The sequence below is a fragment of the Phacochoerus africanus genome, chromosome 5 (genome assembly GCF_016906955.1).
Source record: "Phacochoerus africanus isolate WHEZ1 chromosome 5, ROS_Pafr_v1, whole genome shotgun sequence".
Classification (NCBI taxonomy): Eukaryota; Metazoa; Chordata; class Mammalia; order Artiodactyla; family Suidae; genus Phacochoerus; species Phacochoerus africanus.
Window position 1 is genome coordinate 2,619,780 of NC_062548.1, and position 23,179 is coordinate 2,642,958.

Genomic DNA, 23,179 nt, shown 5'->3' on the forward strand with positions numbered 1-23,179 from the left:
GCCCCAGCCACCGCCTAGACTGGCATTGGTCTTTCATTTGGTTTAACCCTCCAATCATTTTTTTTTTTTGAATGGAGGCCAAATTCATGCAACATAAAATTCACCACTAACTTTTTTTTTTTTTTTTGCTATTTTTTAGGGCTACACCCACAGCATATGGAGGTTCCCAGGCAAGGGGTTGAAATTGGAGCTGCAGCTGCCAGCCTACACCACAGCCACAGCAACACCAGATCTGAGCAGCATCTGTGACCTACACCACAGCAACGCTGGATCCTTAACGCACTGAGCAAGGCCAGGGATCAAACACGCATCCTCATGGATACTAGTCGGGTTTGTTACCACTGAGCCATGGTGAAGCTCCAACCACTAACTATTTTAAAGTGAACAATTCCGTAAGATTTTGTGGGGTTACAATGTTGTACAACCACCACCTGTATCTAGTTCCCAAAACTTTTCATTAGCCCCAAAGGAGACCCCATCCCCATCAACGGTCACTCCCCCCCCCACCCTCCAGCCTCTGGCAACCACCAATTCTCTATGGATTGGCCTATTCTAGACATTTCACATAAAGGGAATCATACGCAATGTGTCCTTTTGTGTCTGGCTTATTTCATTCTGCATCATGTCCTTGAGGTTCATGCAGCATCATAATGCAGGTGTCAGAGCTTCATTCTTTCTGCGGCTGAACCATATGTCATTGTGTGGATGTCAGCTACCTCTGGAAGCAGGTATCATTAGGCTCATTTCACAGACATAGAAACCTAGCATTAGATAGTATTGTCTTGTCTTCCGACCTTACGGTGTCAGGATGTGAGATATTGGAAAAGGCGTAGTTAGTAGTTCCAAGACTTTTCATCCCTTGTATGGATGCATATTGGTCTGTTACTATTTTCCTTCTGCTGGAAGGACTTTAACATTTCTGCTAGTGTAGGTCTGTGGGTGGTGAAGTTGTTGTGCTTTCGTTTGTCTGAAGATATCTTTATTTCATCTTCACCTCTGAAAGACAGCTTTGCTGGGTATAGAATTCTAGATTGATGGACTTTTCAGTACTTGAAAGATATTGCTCCACTGTCTTCTTGCTTTATTATTTCCATGAGAAATCTGCTGTCACTCTTATCTTTAGTCCTCTGCATATGCATATGTCTTTTTTTTTTACATCTTTTAAGATTTTTCTCTTTATCATAGCTTTTTTCAATTTGATTGATGTGCATTGTAGTTTTCTTCATATTTCTTGAACTTGAAGTATGTGAGTTTTTAATCTATGCATTTATAGTTTTCCTCCAATTTAGCAAATTTTAGCCATTTTTTCCAAATATTTTTGTTTCCCCATTTTCATTCAGGAAACTCCAGTAACACATGTATTAGACCCCTAGAAGTTCTTTCAGATAACTGATGATCTTTTTCATTTAGAAAAATTATTTATTCTATTTTTATTCTGGATGACTTTTATTACTATGTCTTCAAGTTTACCAGTCTTTTCTTCTACCATGTCTAATCTGCTATTAATACCATCCAGTGTATTTTTTATCTGAGTTGTTGCAGGTTTCAACTCTAAAAGTTCAATTTGGATCTTTATTTTCATATCTTCCATGTCTCTATTCAGCTTTTCAAATATAAAGAGTACAATTAAAATAACTGATTTAATGTTCCTGTCTGTTCATTCTAACAGGAGGGGGGCACACCCACAGCATATAGAAGTTCCCAGGATAGGGGTTGCATCGGAGCTTAGCTGTTGGCCTAAGCCGCAGACACAGCAATGCAGGATCTAAGCCCTGTCTAAGATCTACACCATAGCACATGGCAACGCTGGATACTTAACCCACTGAGTGAGGTCAGGATCAAACCTGTGTCCTCATGGATCCTAGTCAGGTTCATTACTGCTGAGCCACAAAAGGAACTCCTGGATCCGTTTTAATTAATCAAGTATTCTCCTCATTGTGGGTCATGTTTTTCTGCTTCTTTTAATGCCTGGGATCTTTGATTAGACGCCAAACACTGTGAACTTTGCCTCGTTGCATGCTGGATGTTTTGTTTTCCTGTAAATATACTTGAGCTGTGTTTTGGGGATGCAGTGAAGTTACTGGGAAATTGATCCTTTCCAGTCTTGCTATTATTGGTTTTGTGCACCTGGAGCACCTCTTGACATAGTGCTAATTATTCCCATTACACGGCAAGACCTACTTGAATATTCTTCCTGGGGCCCTGTGAATGATGAGTTTCTCCAACATCGGTCTGCTGGTAGAAAAAGACATTTTTCCCAGCCATGTATGAGCACTGGACATTGTCCTCTTAGGTTTTTGGATGCCTCTTTCCCAGGTCTTGGATAATGTCCCCCCCCCTTCATGTGGTCATCAGTACTGTGTCTTTACTCTCTCCCCCTTCGGGTGCACTGCCCTGCAAATTCCACCTTGGTCTCCCCAGATTCTTGGCTCTGCCTCAGGGTGTTTGCCAGGCTCTTCCTTCATACCTCATGGTATGGAAATTCTCCTAGTGGCAGGATTCACCTTATTTCTCCCCCAACTTTCAGGAATCTCTGTCCTTCACTGCCTGATGTCCAGTAGCATGAAAATCATCTACAGAAAAAAAGTCTTTTTTTTTTTTTGGTCTTTTTGTCTTTTCTAGGGCTGCACTCGCAGCACATGGAGGTTCCCAGGCTAGGGGTCGAATTGAAGCTGTAGCTGCTGGCCTATGCCACAGCCACAGCAACACCAGATCCAAGCTGTGTCTGCGACCTACACCATAGCTCACAGCAATGCCAGATCCTTAACCCACTGAGAGAGGCCAGGGATCAAACCCACAACCTCATGGTTCCTAGTCAGATTCATTAACCACTGTGCCATAACGAGAACTCCTTTTTTTTTTTTTTAATAGTTGTTTCAGATGGGAAGATGAATCTAGTCCTGCTACTTTATCTTGAGTAGAAGTGGAAATCCTCAGACAGTTCCCACTGCAGGAAAATCAGAGCCCAGATATGGGTCCTAGGGACTATATTTGAGGCCTGGATCAAGCCAGGCCTGAAGCAGAACTATTCAGATCTTTTCTCTTTAAGCTTGTCAAGCCGGGCTTTCTGCCCCTTGCTACTGCCAGCTTCCTATCCATCCGTGGCTGCACCAGGCAGCTCCCTGAAGGTGAGAAAGGCACGTACAGCTAAGAGTGGAAGAGAGTGTGAGGCTAGGCACAGGGTGAGCTCTGTGCTTTTGAAAACCTACTCTGGCCAGGTGAGGAGAGTGGATGGGCCTCAGGCTTCCCACTCCCAAACCTCTAAGGGTTTCTCAAAACACTTGGGGTAAAGCCCAGAGGCCTTGGCGTGAGCTCACATGGCTAGGCCACTGTTGTCCCCTCTCCTGGCCCACTCTCCCTGCCCCAGCCCTTCAGCCTGCCTGCCATTCCCACCCCAGGGCCTTTGCACCCACTGTGCCAGCTGCTGGGCCACACCCTCAGGTGTCCATGTGGCTCTTGATGTGCCTCAGGTACCCTAGACGCCTGCACAGGACTGGGGACACAGCAAGGCAGGCCCTTAGGCCAGGGAGGGGACAAAGGAGGGGAGGGGGTGGGCCCCTCAGAGGCTCCTGTGATGCCAGAACTTCCTAGAACAGACTTATTGTCTGCCCTCGTCCCTGTGGCAGAGTGGCGGAGGCGGGGCCGGGGAGCGGGGGGGGGAATGTCTGGCCCCAGACTTCCGAAGTGCCCTCCCCCGCAAGACATCCCCTTCTAACGGAGAGGATGGGTGGGGGGAGCGAGGAAGGGAAAATAATTACTTCTCAGCCTCTAACCTTTCCAGCAAGTGACTCAGTAATAAATAATCCCCACGTCCCTCCAGTGCGATCCATCAGCAGGAGCCCTAATTACTTTAGACTCACTTTGAAACCGCTTCCAGTCCCACTTTCAAATAAATAAAAAATTAACATGGGACCGGAGCAGAGGCCCAGCTGCCAGGGTCCCAGCCCCCTCCCAGAGGAGGCGGGCGTGAGCTGGGCTGGAGGCTGGCGGTGGGGGGGGCGGGGGGGGCGGAGCCAGCCGCCCACCCCTTCTCTGACCCCAGCCCAGGACCCACCTGTCTTGTCTAGGGTCCTGGCTGGGTGGCTGCCACCTTGCAGGCCATGGCCAGGGCCCTCCTCTAGTCCCAGGGGGTTGTGGGCTCGGGCCCAGGCCCCAGACCCAGGACCCTGCAGGAGCACCATCCGCACGCGGCCGCCTCCCTCCCCAGCCTGCCAGGCCCAGCCTCCCGGTCCTGGCCTAGGTTGCTTCCTTCATAAATAAGGTGACCCTGAAATGCCCCTGAGGCTCTGGCGTTGAGCCCCTGCCTGCGAGGGGCCCTGACTTTATGTGCTGGCTCGGGGACTCCACTGTCTGTGTCTGGGCTGAGCCCCCCATGGCACAGGAGCCTCTGCCCTCGCGGCCCCAGAGCTCCCAGGCTGCAGCGGTGGGCAGGCAGGGCCTTCTCTGACAGTAACAAGAGGATGGATAGAGAGGCAGGGACCAGCCCCACCCCCGCTCTGCTCAGGGCACATCACCGTCCCCCAGCGTCTCGTAGGTCCCTGAGCTGAGGGGCCAGAGGAAGCCCAGGGCCAGGCCCTGCCCAGTGGACTGAGGGGAGGGGGTCCCTGCAGTCCCTGGTCTCCCGAAGCTGTAAGCCCACTGCCTGGGTGGGGACAGAGCTTGCCTCCTGGGCAAAGTGAGAAGCCACAGAGGCTGGCCCGGGAGCAGGGCCAGTGAGCAGAGGCTGGGCAGGCGTGGGGGCAGCTGGGGCGCTGGAGCCCCCGCGGCCAGACCCTCCGTGGGAGAATTAATTAAACGCATCTCACTCTGCCACCACCAAGAGATTTCTGCTGACCTCACCAGGCCGATTAATATTTAATTAGCCTTTAGGAGGAAGGAAAGGCACTTATTAGCCTGCTACGTCAATCTGTCAGCACCGGGCTGGGTCTCAGACGGGCGGGATCCAGCAAAGGGAGAATAATGGCTAGGGCTCCCAGCTCCTGGGCGCTCCTGGACCCCCAGCCCCACCTCCTCCTCCGAGACTGGTGCGGAGACCTGAGGGCGGAGCTGAAGCTGCCCTGGGCCCAGCCTCTTGGCCCGAGCTGGGTGGGTGGTGGTGGCAGCGGCCGAGCGTGTCCTTTGCCGGACCAAGCATCCCCTGATCACCCCACTGCCAGGCCTGCTTACCGCTCGGGGTCCCAGCTGCTACGACTTGTGGGGGAAGGAGTGTGGGACCCCGGGATTTCGGGGTGGCGGTGGGCACCGGGCCAGGCAGGGCCCTCCTGTGGTAGGAGGCACCGACAGGCCAGGATGACCATCCTTGGTGGCCGCCTATCAGCACCTGCTCAGCATCACCCTCGGGGCCTCTTACAAGAAGCCAGAAAAGGGAACTTGGGGTGGACGCTCCTGGTAACTTTTGACCCCAGGACAACACATGTCACGTTCCAAAAAGCTCGGCGAGCCCAACAGGCCGTGTGTGGACTGTGTGACCCACGCCAGCACCTGTGGCCCCAGCACAGAGTAGTGTGTCCTCAGCATGCACACAGTAGGTCCTCAGCTCACTCTGCAGAGACAGACCCAGAGAGGGATGGACACAGACTCGGAGGGAGGAGAGGGGGGCTGGAGCGGGCGGAGGATAGCACAGGCCACTGCTGCAGCAGGGCCCCCTTGTCTGGCCCCGCACACCACAGCTGCCCATCCTGGCCACACCCCACCCTCAAGCTCCCTCCCCTGGAAGCCCCTGGACCTTGGCATGTGCTGCCTCTGCACGGAAAAGGCTGGCAGACACGGGACTTTGGCTCTCAGCATGTTCTGGGGAGGCTAACAGGACCTGTAGGGCTGCAGGAGGAACTCTGAGCACCCTGGAGGGGGTCCCTGGGCAGACATACCCAAATGGGCGGACGATCAGGGCAGCGCGGGGACACCTAGGGTGGGCTGGCATGGGGCTGTCCCGTGCCCCTTTGCCAGCCGGTCCCCTAAGCCCAGAGCCAGGCACACAGGCGACTCTGCCAGGACCTCTCTCCCCCATGTTGGCAGGCAGTGATGAAATTTTTAAATAAGGAAAAAATAATTAAAACTCTCCCGAGTTTTATTAACTAGCTAGGTAATTACAAACTGGATTAATTAAAATCTACCCTCAGAAAGCACCAGTGGGTGGCCCGGCAGGGAAGGCAGGAGAGGGGGTGGCTTCTCTGCCCAGACACTTGGTTTCCCCTGACCCAGAAGGGCTGCTGGGAGCCTTGGATGCAGAGTGTTCATCAGCTCAGAGAGGCCAAGGCCCGGCCCAAGATGCACAGCACTAACGAGCAGGGCTGAACTTGACCCTGGGGCGACAGCGGCTTCTCTTCCAGGCCTGACCCTCACAGGGGTAGGTGCAGAGGGCCCCGGGGACCCTGTGTGAGAATGCCACAAGCGCCAGGATCCGGTCAGCACGGGGACCTTGGGGCCACGGAACTTTCCCACCCAGGCCCGTCTTTCCTCTGGAGACGGTGACAGTGGAGCCGGTCCCTACAGGATGACCTGGGCTTCTTAACTGAAGAACAGTCCTGGAGAGGGCACCCCTGGGGAGGGCACCCCTGGAGAGGGCTTTCCTGGGGAGGGCACACCTGGTGGACAGCACACCTGGTAGAGGGCACACCTGTGGATGGCACACCTGGGGAGGGCACACCTGGGGAGGGCACACCTGGAGAGGGCACACCTGGTAGAGGGCACACCTGTGGATGGCACACCTGGAGAGGGCATACCTGTGGATGGCACACCTGGGGGGGCACACCTGGGGAGGGCAGACCTGGTAGAGGGCACACCTGTGGATGGCACACCTGGGGAGGGCACACCTGGGGAGGGCACACCTGGAGAGGGCACACCTGGTAGAGGGCACACCTGTGGATGGCACACCTGGAGAGGGCATACCTGTGGATGGCACACCTGGGGGGGCACACCTGGGGAGGGCAGACCTGGTAGAGGGCACACCTGTGGATGGCACACCGGGAGAGGGCACACCTGAGGAGGGCACCCCTGGGGAGGGCACACCTGGTGGACAGCACACTTGGGGAGGGCACCCCCGGGGAGGACACACCTGTGGATGGCACACCTGAGGAGGGCACCCCTGGGGTGGGCACACCTGGAGAGGGCACACCTGAGGAGGGCACCCCCGGGGAGGACACACCTGTGGAGGGCACACCTGAGGAGGGCACCCCTGGGGAGGGCACACCTGGCGGAGGGCATGGCAGAGGCCAGGGCCAGGAGTGGAAGGCCTGGAGGTTCAGAGCGGCTGCAGGCCCAGGAGGAGGCAGAGGGCCAGGTGAGGCCAGCTGGGACGCCGGGCTGGGGGTCTGGGCCTCAGCCAGCAGCAGGGAGGGGAGTGGGGCTGCCAGGCTCTCCTGACCAGGCAGCCGGGAGGGCGCGCTGCAGGGCGGGTGGCAGGGCCTGAGGAGGGTGGGCAGGGGCTCGTCAGTCCTGGGGCAGAGCTTCCAGACCCTTTGCCATCCCAGCTCCAGGTCACTTCCTCCCTCAAGGCTGGGGCCCTGCTGGACCTGGAGGCGGGAGAAGGGGCCAGGCCACCAGAGGCGCCTGGCACCCAAGGGGGAAACTCGGCCGGGAGGCCCTGTGCCGATGGAGGAGTTTGGGGAGCAGCCAACGGGCCAGGACACGGGGACAGGGACAGAGGGCGTGGGCAGGAGGTGACCCCTGCAGCAACATAGCCATCACCTCAGCCTGTGACCCACAGGGGATCCCGGGCTCCTGCTGGCCCCCGGCCGGGGACAGCGGGCCCCGCTCGCTCCATCAGCCCTGCAGCCGTTGATCAAAGGATACTCCCCCGACCGCCCCCCCTACCCCCGGCCCTGGGAGCCCAGGGACCACAGCACCCCAGGTCCAGCTGCCCATCAAAAGGGGGACTCCCCCAGGCCATAGGGAGCCCGTGGGGTCCCCAGGCCTGGGTCTACTGGTGGTGTGGCCACCGGCTGGCTCTGCGCCCTGGGCCAGTCACTGGGCTCCAGCCTCAGTGTCCCCATTTGTCAAGCAGGGTGGGAACCCCTGTCTCCCAGGCTGCCGTGCGTGTGCTAAGCAGCCCGCGCACAGCAGGCACCTCGCTGGGGACCTGCCTGCCGCCCCAGCCCCCCATCCCATCCAGGCTGGGGTCTCTGGGAGCCCAGCGTTGGCCCCCAACCCGCCCCCTCCATCGTCTGTTCCGGCTGCTGCCCCGCGGCTCATAAACCCCTGGGCTTTGATCTGTCCTCATTCTGTCCCGGCCGGAAGAGACGGGGGCTCCTCCCAGCCGGGCGCCCCCACCGGAGCGCCTCCGCACCCCACTGCCTCCATTAACCTCTGCACTCGGGCGGAAGGGACGGCCTCAGCCCCGCCGTTCCCAGGGAGCCGCCCTGAGGCGCCTGAGGCCTTGGGTGACCCCAGACGCCAGAAGACCCAGCCCGCAGATCCTCCTGAGAGACGGACCCTGACGGCCTTGGCCCAGACTCCCAGGCTGTCCCCCTGCCCAGATCCAGGGGCGACCTGTCACACCCACCCAGCAGGGGCCATTTCTTTGCCATCTTTGGGCTTCTTCCGCCACAGAGGAGACTTGGAGGGGGCAGGAGAGAGGCCCCAGAGTCCATTTCTCACTCAGGGCCGTCTTCCCCACCCTCCGGACCTCTCCCTCCGGGGCTGGTCGCACCCCAAGCTGGCAGCAAGCAGAACCCCCTAGAGTCCGGCTGCTCCAGTGGCTGGGGAGGTGCTTCCCACCTGGAGCCCCTGCAGAGCCCGTGCTGGCGTCCAGCCCCAGCCTGGCCCCAGCGAGGCGTGGATGCTGCACGTGATGGCCCCCCTCCCCTGCCACGGCTCTCCTGCTGGGCCCAGTGGTCCTTGTCACCGTGCCTCCAAGGGAACAGGGCTCCCACTTTGGGGACGGAGCCGTGGGGTCACCGCCTGCTACGTGTGGGGGCCTCTGCCACCCACGGAGGCCCGAGACCCAGGGGCTGATTCCCAGCCGCAGGCAAGGGTCATGGGCCAAGGGCAGGGGTTCCTCTGCACCCCCTCCCCGTGTGCCCCAGGTCCAGGCGCTCAGCTCGTGTTCACGGGGCCTTCGATTCACGGTACGGTACGGCAGCATGCAAAGCAGACGACGCCCGACGCCCTTCCCGGCGCTCCAAGCGTGGTGTTTGGTGTTGGATCGGAGCTGACGTGAAGCTCACAGGGGGCCCCGCCTGGGGTTCAGACTCGGAGCTGGCGCAGGAGTCCGCAGTGGGGTGGGGGAGGCCCAGGAGACTCCTCGGCTAAAGGTCCTGCGGGCGTTGGTGGCCAGGAGGAGGGGGGAGCAGAGGCCTCCTGCTTCTATCACAACCCACGGGGGAGGGCTCCCCCCCACCCCCGCAGGCCTCAGGAGGAGATGGGGCTCAGCCTCTGTGCTGTGTGACGGTGCGCAAGGCTCTGCCCTCTCTGGGCTCCTGCCCCGTCCAGCCTGCTTTGGCCCCTGTGCTGGGACCTCCATGGAAACTGCGCCGGTGTGTCTCCGTCCCCACCTTCTCCCTGGGTCCAGGCCGGAGGAGGCCCCCTGCCGCCTCCAGAGCCAGCCCGCCCGCCGCACCCTCCCCTCCCCCACGTCGGCTCCGTCCGTCCGCAATCGACACATTTCCTTCCCCGAGACGATGCATGTTTTCCCCGTCGGGTTTACAAATAACTTCAAATTTTACTGTTTTCTTTCCCTAATGAATTCTCCGAAACGTGTTACAAGCTCCCCAGTAATGAACGGGGCGCGCTGGGCCCGGCGCGGCCCCGGTTTTCCGCCAGCTCCTGCCGCGGCGCAGCTGAATGAGCCCCGCCGCACCCGGCACACAGCCCGGCCGCGGACGTGCTTGCTGCAATTGGCGGGAATCCATTATATTGACAATATCCATTTGTGTAATTCCTGCATTAGGATTTTGTGCTAAACTGTGTTTGAAAGGCACTGCTGACCCCTGATTACCTCCTTAATTGTGCTTAAAAATCCCGATGAATTCAGAGGCGAAGTCGACCGCGCTGAGCCCACGCCGTGCTGGGCCCAGGCAGTCGATGGCTCCAGTCTCTGCAGCGGCCGTTCCACCGGGACCCCCCTCGGCGCGGCCTTGACGTCCTCACAGGCCTCCCTGGGCGCGGCCAGAAAACCTCTGCAGCCGAGAGGGAGTGGCCGGGAGCCTGGGCGCCAAGGGACAGCGGCTCCCAGGCGTGGAGCTGGGCTCCCGGGCAAGGTGCCCTCGGGCCCCCTGGGATGCACGCGTTTCTGCTGCAGAGGGGAGAAGCTTGACGCCGAGACCGCGTCGCCCAGGCCCATCCAGGGCCATCCATTGGTCAGAGCGGGCGGGCCTGCGGGAGCCTTGCCCCTCGGCCGAGGAGGCTGCCACGCTTGGACCTGAGCGTCTCAGGGGTCCCCTGGTCCCGTCCCCTCCACTGAGTTACAGGTGCAGAGACAGACCGAGCGGCTGAGGGCTGCCCACGGGCCCCATAGAGAGGTGGTGGCATCCATCTGAGGTCAGCGGGGTGGGGGCTGTATCATGACAAACCTCTGGTTCTGCCACCCAGGAGATGGTGCTCCCCGCCCCCCGCCCCATTCGACACAGGGATCCCAGTCAGATTGCCCGAGGCCCAGGGCGGTGCTCTGGGGCGTCCTCCCACAGAGGGGGTCCCTGTGGAGGAGAGAACCACCCAGACCTGGCATCTGGCTAAGCCATGTCCAGGTCTCAGCTCCTCCCCCGACCTGCGCGGAGAGTCCCTGCTCTCTCTCTCTTTTTGGTCTCTTTGCCTTTTCTAGGGCCACTTCCCATGGCACATGGAGGTTCCCAGGCTCGGGGTCGAGTTGGAGCCGTAGCCATCAGCCTACACCACAGCCACAGCAACTCGGAATCCGAGCTGCGTCTGCGAACTACACCCCAGCTCACAGCAACGCCAGATCCTTAACCCACGGAGCAGGGCCAGGGATCAAACCCGCAGTCTCATCATTCCCAGGCGGATTCGTTAACCACTGCGCCACAACGGGAACTCCCAGGCCCTGCTCTCTTTGAGCCTTGGTTTCTGCATCCAGACAAGGAGTCCTGATGCTGAGCTGGCAGGGCCATCGTGGGGCTTGGAGATAATGCTTGGTGGCCCGTGCCAGGCTGGAGTGAGCACACAGTGGGGGCTGAGCACAGGCTGGCTGTGCAGGGGAGGTCAGGGTCCTTAGGGGGAGGTCATGGCTGCAGGTGAGGTCATGGCCCTTAGGGGAGGGGCCATTCCCCAGGGCTGCTCCCTGTTAGGTCTCGGGGTGGCTGGACAGCGAGGTGCTCGCACCCATTTCCCACCATGAGGAGCCCATCCTTGCAGCAGGTCACATATCCTGGGACAGATCAGCATTTCTGGGGGACCCTGGGGTGCAGAGGGAGGTAGAGCACCCCCAGAGCACCGCCCTGGGCCTCAGGCAAATTTGAACAGGATCCCGTGTCAAAAGCGAGGGGGGACAGGGAACCCCGGCTGGCCGCCTCCAACCAGCCTGAGATCTGAAGCTGGGTCAGGGCACTGGCTCTGGAACCCCGCCCCGCCCCGCCCTCCGCCCTCCTGTGTCCATCAGACCCCGATGGCCGAGAGGGACCTCAGCTAGAGGAGGGGGGACAGAAGCTCTGGCCCCCAGGGAGCTCAGTGGAGGGAAAACTCTTGCCCTGAATCCAGTGCACACACATCGGGGGTGTCCCCCAGCACCTGGCCACGGAGGCCCCTGCGTGGGGCAGTGAGGGGACCGGGATCCTTGGGTCAACCGGGCAAGCCGGGTGGGGGACGGGGGGAAGCAGAGATGTAGTCCAGCTGAGGCTGTCCCCAAGCTGACCCCGCCTCGGGGGGGGCCCACATCACCCGGTCGCCGTGCAGGCTGTCCCGGCGGGGGGGCGGGGGGGGGTCAGTGTCCAGCCTCTCTTCTTGGCCAGCGGGGCACAGCACCAGGGAGGGGGCCCATGTGAACCGCGAGCAGCTGGGGCAGGGGAGCCCTGTCCTGGCAAAGGGGCCCCACGCCTCCCGCCATACAGGGAGGAAGCGGAGCCCTGAAATCCGGCCTGGAGCTTGGCAAGGCCAACGGCACCTGCCCCCACGCGTACACATGTCCGGGCCTGGCAGCTCTCCCGAGGGGCAGGGCACCCGCTAAAGTGCGCGGTCCATGGCTCTTAGCCTGTTCACAGGACTCTCACCTGTGAAAGTCCTGTGCTTTACTCGACTGTAAAGCACCTTCATTGCCCCAAAGTGAACACTTCTTGAGAGTTCCCGTTGTGGTGCAGCAGGAACGAATCCATCTAGGAACCACGAGGTTGCGGCTTCGACTCCTGACCTCACTCAGTGGGTTAAGGATCTGGTGTTGCCGTGAGCTGTGGTGCAGGTCGCAGACACGGCTCGGATCCTGCGTTGCTGTGGCTGTAGTGTAGGCTGGCAGCTGTAGCTCTGATTCCACCCCTAGCCTGGGAACCTCCCTAAGCTGTAGGTGAAGCCCTAAAAAGCAAAATAATAATAATAATAATAATAATAATAATAAATCAGCACTTCTTTCCATAAACATGTTACTATTTTATTCTTGTTTGCACACACATATGCAAATCCCTTGGGTGTTGGTTTCTGCAAGGGGCTTAAAAAAAAAATCCCACTTACTGCACACTATGGACAGTTCATCTCTGACAAAGGAGGCGAGAATATACAAGGGGAAAATGGCAGTGTCTTCAGCAACTGGTGCTGGGAAAACTGGACGAACGCACGGAAATCAATGAAGGTAGAACCCACCTCACAGCATATGCACAAAAATAAACTCAGAATGGCTTACAGCTTTGAATTTAAGGCAAGACACCATAAAACTCCTAGACGAGAACAGAAGCAAAACTTTCTTTGACATAAATCGTAGCAGTATTTATTTAGGTCAGTCTCTCCCAAGGCAACAGAAATAAAAGCAAAAAAGAAACAGATGGGACCAAATCAAACTTATAAGTTTTTGCACAGTAAAGGAAACCATAAACAAAATGGAAAAAACAAACAAACAAACACCTACAAACTGGGAGGAAATCTCTGCAAATGATGTGACAGATGAGGGCTTAATTTTCAAAATATCCAAACAGTTCAAACCATTAACAACAAATAACCAACAACCCAATTGAAAAATGGGCAGAGGACCCAAGCAGACAGTTCTTCAAAGAAGACAGACAGCTGGCCCACAGGCACATGAAAAGCTGCTCCGTGTTGCAAATTATTAGAGACACGCACATCAAAAGGACAGCGAGGCACCACCTCACACCAGTCAGAACGGCCATCATCAAAAAGTCCACAAACAGTAAATGCTGGAGAGGGTGTGAGGAAAGGGAACCCTCCTGCACTGATGGTGGTGGTATACGTTGATGCAACCACTATGGAGAGCAAGACGGAGTTTCCTCACCAAAACAGAGTTACCACATGACCCAGCAGTCCTACTCCTGAACTCACACCCAGACAAAACTACAGTCCCCAAAGATACAGGCGCCCCTATGTTCACAGCAGCGCTCTTCATAGTGGCCAAGACATGGAAACAATCTCAATGTCCATCAATAGATGAGTGGATAAAGAAGACACAGTACATATGCAATGGAATACTACTCAGCCATGAAAAAGAATGAAATAACGCCGCTTGCAGCAACATGGATGGACCTGGAGATTCTCACACCAAGTGCAGTAAGGAGAAAGAGAAAGACAAACCCCAGATGATATCCCTTACCTGTGGAATCTAAAACACAACACCAATCAACATACCTATGAAACAAAAATAGACTCAGAGACATAGAGAACAGACTTGTGGTTGCCTGGAGCAGGGGGTGGGGGCGGTGACTGGAGGAAGGATGGCTTGGGAGTCAGGGATTAGCAGAGGCAAACTGTTATCTAAAGATGGATAAACAGCAAGATCCTCCTGGAAGGCAGAGGGAACGATACTCAATATCCTGAGATAAATTGTAACAGGAAAGAATATGAAAATGAATATATATGAACACAACTGAGTCACTTTGCTGTGAAATTAACGCAACATTGTAAATCAAGTATACTTCAACAAAATAAAACAAAAAGTCCACGGGCTGGGCTGGCGGAGAGGGCTGGAGGGGAAAATCCTGCTTCCGTCATCTGTCCGTCTATTGCTGCAGACATTTACCCCAACCTCCAGCAGCTTCAAAACAGCACCTGCTTGTTATGGCCAGTGTCTGTGGGTCAGGAATGGGGGGCAGCTGAGCTGGGTGGCTCTGGCTCGGGGTCTCTCACGAGGGGCTGTCACAGTGTGGGCTGAGGCTGCATTACCTGACGGCTCCCCTGGGGCCGGAGGCTCCGCTTCCCAGGTGGCACTTTCCGTGGCTATTGGCCCGAGGCCCGGGTTCCCCAGGCAGACGCTCCCGGGGGGCCTGGGCTCCCTCACGTCATGGCACCTGCTTCGGCCAGAGCCGGTGACCCAGAGAACAGAGTGGGGGAGCCTCTTACCTGGTCCCAGGATCCATACACCGGCTCTCCTGCCCCCTTCTCCCCTCTAGAAGCAGGTCAGCCTCAAGTCCAGCCCGCGCTCAAGGGGAAGGGGCTCAGCTGGATGTATTTTCAAACCACAGGGGGCAGCTTTGGGGAAGACTGTGATGCCGCCATGGCAACTGGCACGCTCCAGATCCAAGCCCAGCGGCTGGAGTGGGAGGAACCAAGTCGGGGGGGGGGGGGGCCTCAGGACAGGTCTGGCTGCCGGCCGTGCTCGGCTGGGGTCCGAGGGGACCCACCTCCCGCCACCTTGGTGCAGAGCAGAAAGCCGTTAAACCACCACGCATCCACCGGAGCTAAATCCGTTCATCACCCCGTGTGCACCCTCCTCTCCAGTTTGCAAAGCCCTCTCTGGGACAGTGGTCGAATCCCCCCATGTGTGCTGAGTCAGGCTTTGGGCCGGGCCTGTCGCGTGACACCGATGATGGCCGAGCAAACAGGCCCAGAGAGCTGCCAGCGCTGCCAGCGCAGCCCAGACCCCAGGACGCCCGAGCCTCCCCACGGCTCCGTTCAGAGAAGACGCATCTCACCCCGCAGCCCCGCGAGGGTCCTCTCGGACACAGGCTCTCAGGGGCCTCCCGCCACCTCCGGAGCCCCAAGTCAGGACCGAGAGAGGGGAGGGCCGCTCCCAGCTGGCCGGACGCCCGGGCTCTGCACACCCCGGATGGAGAGCAGGCCCCTCCCTGGGCAAGCTCGCTTCTGCATCGCAGAGGGAGGGAGGGCTCCCGGGGGACCCCAAGGTGCCCCCGCCCCCAGCGACATCCACCGCCGAGTTCGCAGGCAGGACTCCGACGGCCATCCTGCGCATCACCCGCGGGGCTCCGGCCTCCCACCCGCTCCCGGCCGTGGCCGCGGGGCCGGGCCCTCGCCTTCCCGGGGCCGGGAGGCCTCTGCCAGGAAGTCCCCCCACCGGCCGAGTTATTTACTTTCCTTAATAACCTTTTATGAGGGCCTCGCCGTGGCCTTCAGGAGCGCGCAGGAGCCGGCTGCCAGGTCATCCCTCGGATGCGATTTTATTAACGCAAGCCCGCCCGAGGCAGGTTAAGCAGCAGCCCCCCCCCCAACCCCGGGCGGCACCGAGCGGCCCTCCTGCTCCAGGTGTGCTGGGGCTGCACCCCGTTTAATTAAATCCTCCTCGCACGCTCGGCCCACCTGCCTCTGAACAGCGGGCCTGGATCCTCGAATTAATCAATTTTCCATGTAATCAATCAAAATCAATCCATTTCATTTAATTCTACAATTAATCAATTGTATTGAAGCATAATTCATACATGATCGAGGGCTCCCACTTTCAGCAGATGGTTCGATGCCTCTGACAACCCCATGCTCAGGAAACGCTCCCCCCCCGCCCCCCCCCCCCGTCAGGGCCGCTTCCCCATGCGGCTCGGTGGCCCCAGGCCACATGGACCATGGAGCACTGAGAAGTGGCTGGTCCCGGCTGAGGTGCCCTGTGCGTGTGAAACACACTAGCTTTCCCGGACTCATACTGGGAAATAACCACAAACCATCGCAATCAGGACCTCCCGTGCTGACCTGCTAAGCGGGGACCCTGGGAGCGTGAGCGTACACAGCCTATCATTGAAATGGATGTCCCCTGCCTCCTTGCTTCTGGGACGCGCCCACGAGAAAGCCTGAAACGACACCAGTGGCTGCTGCGACGATACTCGTCAGCCAGTCCTGGGGTCGAGCAGAATCGCCGCGCGCCCCAGCCCTGACCCAGGCGCTGTGGCCCCCCTGGAGCCCTGGCTCGTCTGTGAAACGGGGCAAGAATGTCACTACCTGGGTTTGTCGTGGGGGCTGAACGACCCCAGGGGAGGCTTACAGAGCCCCAGCACTGGGCTTGGGCGCCACGCGCACAGGGCACGCCAGCTGGGTCACCGCTGTGGCCTCGGCACGGATCCTGCCGGCCAGCTCTCCTTCCTGTGTGAGTTCTGCAAGTTGGGAGATGCGGGGGAACCCCTGTTCTCAGACCCCCAGAGGGAGGAAGCTGTTGACGTCATTTGCAGGCGGGGCAAATCCCAGAGCCTCCCCCACCGCGTCATCCAGTCTCCCCCTGGCACTGGCCCGCCCACCCTGCCGGGAGGATTCTGACATCGGGGAGCCCAGCCTCGCCAGCACCCTCGCCCCTTCCCTCGGAGCCAGGCCCTAGGCAGGCGCTGGGGTGGGAGGTGGGAGCCCGACTGCCCCACGCAGACCCCGGATTGCAAAAAGCTCCTCTGAAGGACAGCGCCTGCCTGGGGCTCCGAGGAAGAGGGACCTGAGGCCCCCAGGGAGCGGACTGCGGGCAGGCGGCGAGGCCAGCACAGGTGTCCAGGCCACGCAGAGTGAACGGGAAGCAAAGCACCGCCTCCCAGCACAGCACGAATGGAGGTGGAAACTAGAGAAACCCTTTTGCGGGCAGCATGGAAAGGATGATTCTAGAAGGAGCCTCGGATGGGTGCTAAAGTGTCGGTGCAACAGCTACAGACGGAGGCCCACGGAGTCTCCACCTATCTGCCCACAGACGGCTTCACCGATGGACGTCCACGCAGCCTGTGCCTCCTGGGACACGGTACCAGGAAGGCCAGCAAGACTGGGGCCCCCGCAGCAGCTCCCCTGACCCAGGACGGAAGGCCAGATGAGCCCAAGGGGAGGGGGCTCTGCCAGTCACTCGTCTGGACTCTTGGAAAGCGTCCAGTTCATGAAAGACAAACAAAGGCCGAGGACCCCGGCTGAGGGCCACCTGCCTGGACAATTCTGCCAGCATGGACGGAGTGGGGGGACAGTGGAGCCGCTGGGGACATGGGCTCGCTGGCCGGGTTTGACGCTGGACAGTGGACCAGCCGCGTGTGACTCCAAGTGTGGGCTGTGGACCTGTGGCATCAGCACCTCCGGGGAGCTGGTCACACGGGCAGAGGCTCAGGCCCCACCCGGCCACAACCACCCAACCTGTGCACTTTTCTGCATAGTCGTAATTTTTTTCTCATCAGCTTCACGGAGCTGTAAGTGACCGCGCATGTTTAAAGGGTACACGTTTTGACTAGCGGACACACCAGGGAAACCTCCCCACCAGCCCGTGGAAGAACCCGTCCATCACCCCAACAGCCTTCAGCCCTTTGACACCCCCCATTCCTGCACGCCCTCTCCCTGGAGCCTCAGGGGACCGCTGGCCTGTGCTGTGATTACAGATCACAAACGTTTTCCATATGTGTGCATGTGCTACATACCTACATGCCTATGTGCGCCCAGTCTATATATTGCCGTGTGTACCCTGTTGATCTGGCTTATTTCGCTCAAGACAACGACTCTGAGGTCCACCCAGTTACTGCATACGCATCCGTCGCTCGCTCCCTTGCGGCCTGGGCCGATCTCCACTGAATGGATATACCGCCGGCTGCTGGGCCCCTACCCTGCGGACGGACGCTCAGGTCGGGGCTGCCTCAAAGCTGTGCCGGGAGTCTGCGTGTGGACGCAGGCTCTTCCTTCTCCTGGGGAAATACCTAGGAGCGGACCGGCCAGGTTGTAACAGGCATATAGTCAACATTTTAGGAACTGCCAAACTGTTTGCAAAGCCTGCCTTGCCCACTGCTGCCAGCAGGGCACAGAAGTCCCATTTCTTCCACATCCAGTCCATTCTTGTAACTTGCCATCCATCCTAAGGAGCGGGGGTCGGGGGGGGGGCTGTCTCATCGCCGAGGTTGCACTTCCCCAGGGACCCGGGGTGTGGGCATCTTTTCATGGGCTTGTGTGCCATCTGTCCCTGCAAGAAGTCAACGTCGGCCCCAGGCCTCTCTTTTAAAGTCCCGCTGGCTCTTCTGGATCCTGGGCATTTCCACACCACAGCAGACGCAGCACCTCCGTTTCCACACGAAGCCTGCCTTCGGGGGATTGATTCAGATCTCCCCAACCCCCCGCCGGGGAGCTCCCACGTGGCCATCATCGGCCCAAGTCGGGAGGGAGCCGGGAGGCGGGAGGGCGGGACCTGCAGCTGCGAGCCCCGGCTCTGTGCCCACCCTGTGGGGCAACCTGTCACCCCCTTTCTCTGAGCCTCCTCGCTTGTGACATGGGGACAGTGGAACTGCTGGGATTAAGGGTGAGGATGGCGTGGGGAGCCCAGCCTGGTGGGGGTGGGGCTTCCCGGCCCGGCTCGCTGAGCCGCCCCGTCCACAGGCGCCAGGCCAACCCCAAACCCACTGCAGCCACAGCTCGCCTAGCGAGGGTAACTTGTTGAGGCAGCTGGCCCGTTTCCCCAGAGCCCAGTACCCAAAGTTCACCGGCACCCTTTTATGAAGACAAAACCCCACAGGACACTTTTCCCAGGTGACTGGGGTGAGCCAGACCCATGGATGGAGAAGGGAACCTGGCAATACGCTCAGAGCAGCCCCTGCACCGACTCACCCCACACCCTGCCTCCAGGGCATCCACGGCCTCAGGGAGCCCACGGCCAGGACGGCTGCCCAGCCCCGGGGCTCCCCAGCGAGGCCCAGCCAGGCAGGGAGCTCACACCCACCTTCCAGGCAGGAAGCTGAGCCCCGAGGCTCCCATCACACATTGCCACTGGCTCCCCTCCTAAGTGCCCCCTCCTGCCCCCGGAGCCAGGCAGGATCGTCCCATCATCCTGAAGGCCCAGAGAGGCACAGGCATCTCCCCAAGGCTGCTCAGCCTGCAAGGGTCGGGGCACTCAGGCCACCTGGCCCTCAGCTGCCCCCGTGGCTGCCTCGAGGGCGCCCACCCAGCCCACCTGCCCCGCTCACCTGCCTGGCACCTGCTGTCCTGCTCCGTCTGCAGCTTCTCACCCTCAGAAGAGCCACCCCAGCTATTTACCGTGGATTCATTTAAGCTGGTTAATTTTTAATAATGTTGAAATTTCCATGTGAATAATTCAGGTAAATTATTTATTAAAGCACAGGATAAAGGGATCAGGGGAATTACCAGTCGACAGTGTTACCTGCGCCGTGGGCGGGGGCTTCGCGCAGACCCTCACCTGGCCTCATGGCCCAGGAGGGCCGCCTCCAGGTGGGACAGGTGGCCTTGGCCCTCCAAACCTGCTCCCCCTTCCGTGGCCTCCACTGACCACCCAGCTGCCTGATCCTCCAGCCCAGTGGCCCCCAGTTTCCCTCTTGAGCCCCCCAAGTCCACCTTCACCGCTTCCTTGAAGCCCCTGCAGCCCCCAAATCTGTCCCCAGCAGCCGGAGGGGATTTCTTGTGCACGAATCTGTGTCTCCCCAAAGCGAGCGCCGTGGGCAGTGACCCCCAGGGCTTTCAGAATGAGGACCCAGGGGCCCCATGAGGCCTCACGCCCCTGGATCCCGCAGTTCTCCGCAGCCTCCGTGCCTCACCCCGCACGGATGCCTGCCACGCGGGGAGGAAGGGACCTCCCGGACCGAGCCCCGGGGACACCAGGCTGATGTGACATCTTCTCCAAGCCTGCTCTCATCCCACAGAGGTTCCCTGAACTGCACAGGTGACCCCAGCTGGAGAGGCTCCTGCTGAGCCCGAAGGTGGGGGAGCCGTGCCCTCTCTCCGGAGACCCCCCGCGAGAAGGCCCTGGGGGTCAAACTGGATACAGCTGACGGAGCCTGGCCGTCTCCCTCCTGGATCCTAACTCGTTAGGAAGAGGGCGGGAAGGACACAGGCTCTGCCGAATTTCCCATCACCGTTCGAATGGATTGCATCTTTAATTCTATAATAAAGTGGCAATCTCCGTTTTCCCAGGCAATTCACTTCCACAGGGGCCGGGGTCGCGCCCGCTGTGTGGGAATCAGCGCACCGTGAATAATCAAACACGGGCGACAACTCTTAGCAGGGAGGTACCTTGAGACGGGGCCTGGCTGCGAGCTGCCGCTGGCCCCTGTCCGTGGAGTTGGGGTGGGAAGGGGCGGGGCTCAGGGGTGGGTGGGGAGGCGCCCTCGGGGACCGGCCGTCCGCGCCCCGGGGTCCAGCATCCTCGGGCTGCCCCAGCAGGCTGCAGGCTCCGTCCCCGCAGCTGTGCACATCCCAGCGCCGGCTGCGTGACCTCAGCCTCATCCTGACCCCTGGGTTGTCCCCGTTCTGCACACCCTCCAGCTCCTCCCCAGGCCACAGCCACGGGGGTCCAAACGCAGTCCCCCACCCCACCCCCGTCGGGGCGCTGGGACCGCGCCTCTTCCCCGCCCAGGGGGTCTCCGACAGACCCCGCAGAGGGGTCACCGCGGCATCCACGGGCAGAGTCTGTCACTCGTGTGGCTGCTCTGCTGTGACGAAGACCCATGACAGCCTCTACCCCCCGAGCGCCGCCGCGTGTGCAGGGCGGGGCGTCGGCTCGTCCCCGCGCAGCCGTGACCTCCACCGTCTCCAGGATGTCCCATCTTCCCCAGCTGAGGTTCCGTCCCATGAGACACTCGCCCCCCGCCGCTGCCGCCCCCTCACTGTACCTTCAACGTAAGCGTGGACGTGGGTGGTCCACGCCACACGTCATGTGCTGCGGGCGTTACGCCATGGGACAGGGTCCCCAGCCTGAGGGATGAGCCGAGCTCCCGAGACCTCCATACGCACCAGCCCTTGAGCATGGCAGGGAGGGGGTCTCAGGGGCCCTGACCGCCAGGACCCCAAATGACACCTCCTCCCTGGAGAGGAAAAGGAGGGGCCACCCCAGCTCGGAGGCTGAGGACGGGGGAGCCCATCAGGACCGCCCGAGGTCACTGAGGGGAAGCCGGGGTGCCTCCCGGGGTGGTGGCGGGGCCCGGGCGCCGGAGCGGGAGGACCTGCCTGTGGAGTCAGGACAGCTGGCCGGGCTGCGGCTGCAGCCGGCTCCCCTCACCCAGGGGCGCTCGCAGGAGGGGGCAGCACGGAGCGGGCCTCTGCCTTCTCCTGGGTGGCAAGTGGCACAGCTGTCCCACGAGGCTGCCACCTCCACCACGTGACCACACGCCCCCACAGGTCAGACCCCAAAGAGGCAATGAGCGATAGCGCCTGTCGCGGAGACACAGGGCAGGTGGAGGTGAGAAGCTCGGAGGAGGACGAGGACGAGGGTGGAGGAGGCGTGCAGGGCAGCAGGACAGAGACTCGGGCCGGCGGTGGAGGGGGGGGGCCGCGCAGAGCGGTCTCCGTCCCCCTGCAGAGGCGGGAGGCGACGCTGCCCTTGGGAAAGGAGAGTGAGGCGACTCCGAGGTGACTGCTTGCCGCCCGGCCGTCCTCCCTCCTGCCTGGAGGGTCGGGAGGGTGCTGGGCCTAAACTCGGGGTGACTCTCCGTCGCCGGCCTTTCCCGAGGAGAGAAAACCTGCCGAGAGCCCCTGTGGCTCATGCTGGACCCGCGCTCCCTGCCGGAGGGACGACGGCGAGCCAGCTCTGGGCCTCGGAGTCCGTTCCCCAGCCCTCCCCCAACCCAGCAGCTGGGGGTCCCTCCGGGCTCTGACTGTCTCGTGGCCCGGGGTGGCCAGGGTCCACTTTGGGCCCCACAGGCCTAGCCTCCCGTGATCACTGGCACAGCCCAGGTGGCCAGCTCCCTCCGGGCAGGACGAGGGGCTCCGTGGCGGAAGAGGGCTCCCACTGACCGCGGGTGGGCTGTCTACAGGGCCTGCGGGCCAGCGGGAGGTGTTCACCGATGCCAAACAGAATAATTAAAAGAGGATTCGGGGGATCAGGCCGGCCTGTCCCTGGAGGGAGGCCAGTGCTTCACGCCTCCCTGGCTGGGCTCTCAGGGCAGCACGGTGGCTGCAGGCGGGCGGGCTGAGGAGCGGGAGGAGACTGCGCCAAGGCCCACAACCCCCAGGGGCCTCGGAGACCCAGCTGGTCCCCCAGGATGAAGCGAAGGCAGCCCTGGTGCTCAGGTTCCCGGGCGGCCCACTCCGACCCTGTCCGGCTGGGCCGCGCCCTCAGCCCCAACCCTGAGCCTCCTCTGCCCGGGACCCAGAGACTGGTCCCGGCCTCAGCTCTGCTCCCTCTGCAGGACGCACAGGGTGGACGCGGCTCCGCCGGCCCCCAGCCCCCGGCCCCTCCCCGGAGCTCACTGTCCAGGAGGGGCGGGGGCCACGCCAGTGGGCACCAGTGTGACTGGACCCAGTCACGTCCAGCCAACTCGCTTTTGCCTCTATACCTTGAGCCGAGAGCAGAGGGAAGGGGCCGGACCCCACGTCGTGCCCTGTCCTGCCACCTCACAACGGGGTCTCCGGCCTCCCGTCGTCTCTCCACCCCCCACAACCCTGCCACGCCCTCACGGGAACTCCTTCTGGCTCCCGTTCCCAGGCTGGGCTCTGGGAGGCTTCAAGGCAGAGCCCACAAAACACACAGAGGGCTCAGGGGAGCGCACGTGTGTTTTGCAGTCAGGCCACGGGCTGTGTTCACGCCACAAGACTACGCCGGGCATCTCCTGTATGCCAGGGCCTGCCGTGGGTACCGGGCCCACGGGGCAGACGGGCCGTGTCCCCAGAGCCCATGGTCGCCGGGACGAGCCACACAGAGTGTCAGCCTTGAATGAGCAAGTAGTTCTGAGCAGCAGAAACCCAGAGAAGGCAGAGGCCCCAGAGCTGCGGCCAAGGCCCCCCAGGCTTACACCACCACCACGGCACCATGCTAACGAATTCCATGGGCTGGGGATTCGGACAGGGCTCGGGATGCGGGGGCTGTCTCCGCCCCACCAGGGCCAGAGCTCGAAGCCTCAAAAGCTGGGGTGACGCGAGAGCAGGAGCCAAGTCACCTGGAGGCGTCTTCCCCCGTTTCTGGGGGTCCCTGCCAGCCACC

At 60.4% G+C, this 23,179-nt stretch overlaps 1 long non-coding RNA gene across 2 annotated transcripts in view; it reads right to left on the reverse strand.

Annotated features, from left to right (window-relative positions):
• LOC125126705 (uncharacterized) overlaps window positions 1-23,179 on the reverse strand; it is a 74,785-nt gene that overhangs the window by 14,777 nt on the left and 36,829 nt on the right. Inside the window, exon 1 of one of the 2 annotated variants that reach the window (XR_007134758.1) lies at window positions 14,440-14,592. The exons of the other annotated variant lie outside the window; for it this stretch is intronic. This is a non-coding gene — a long non-coding RNA (uncharacterized LOC125126705). Of the gene's footprint in view, window positions 1-14,439; window positions 14,593-23,179 lie in introns of those variants that run through there. 2 annotated transcript variants of the gene reach the window in all.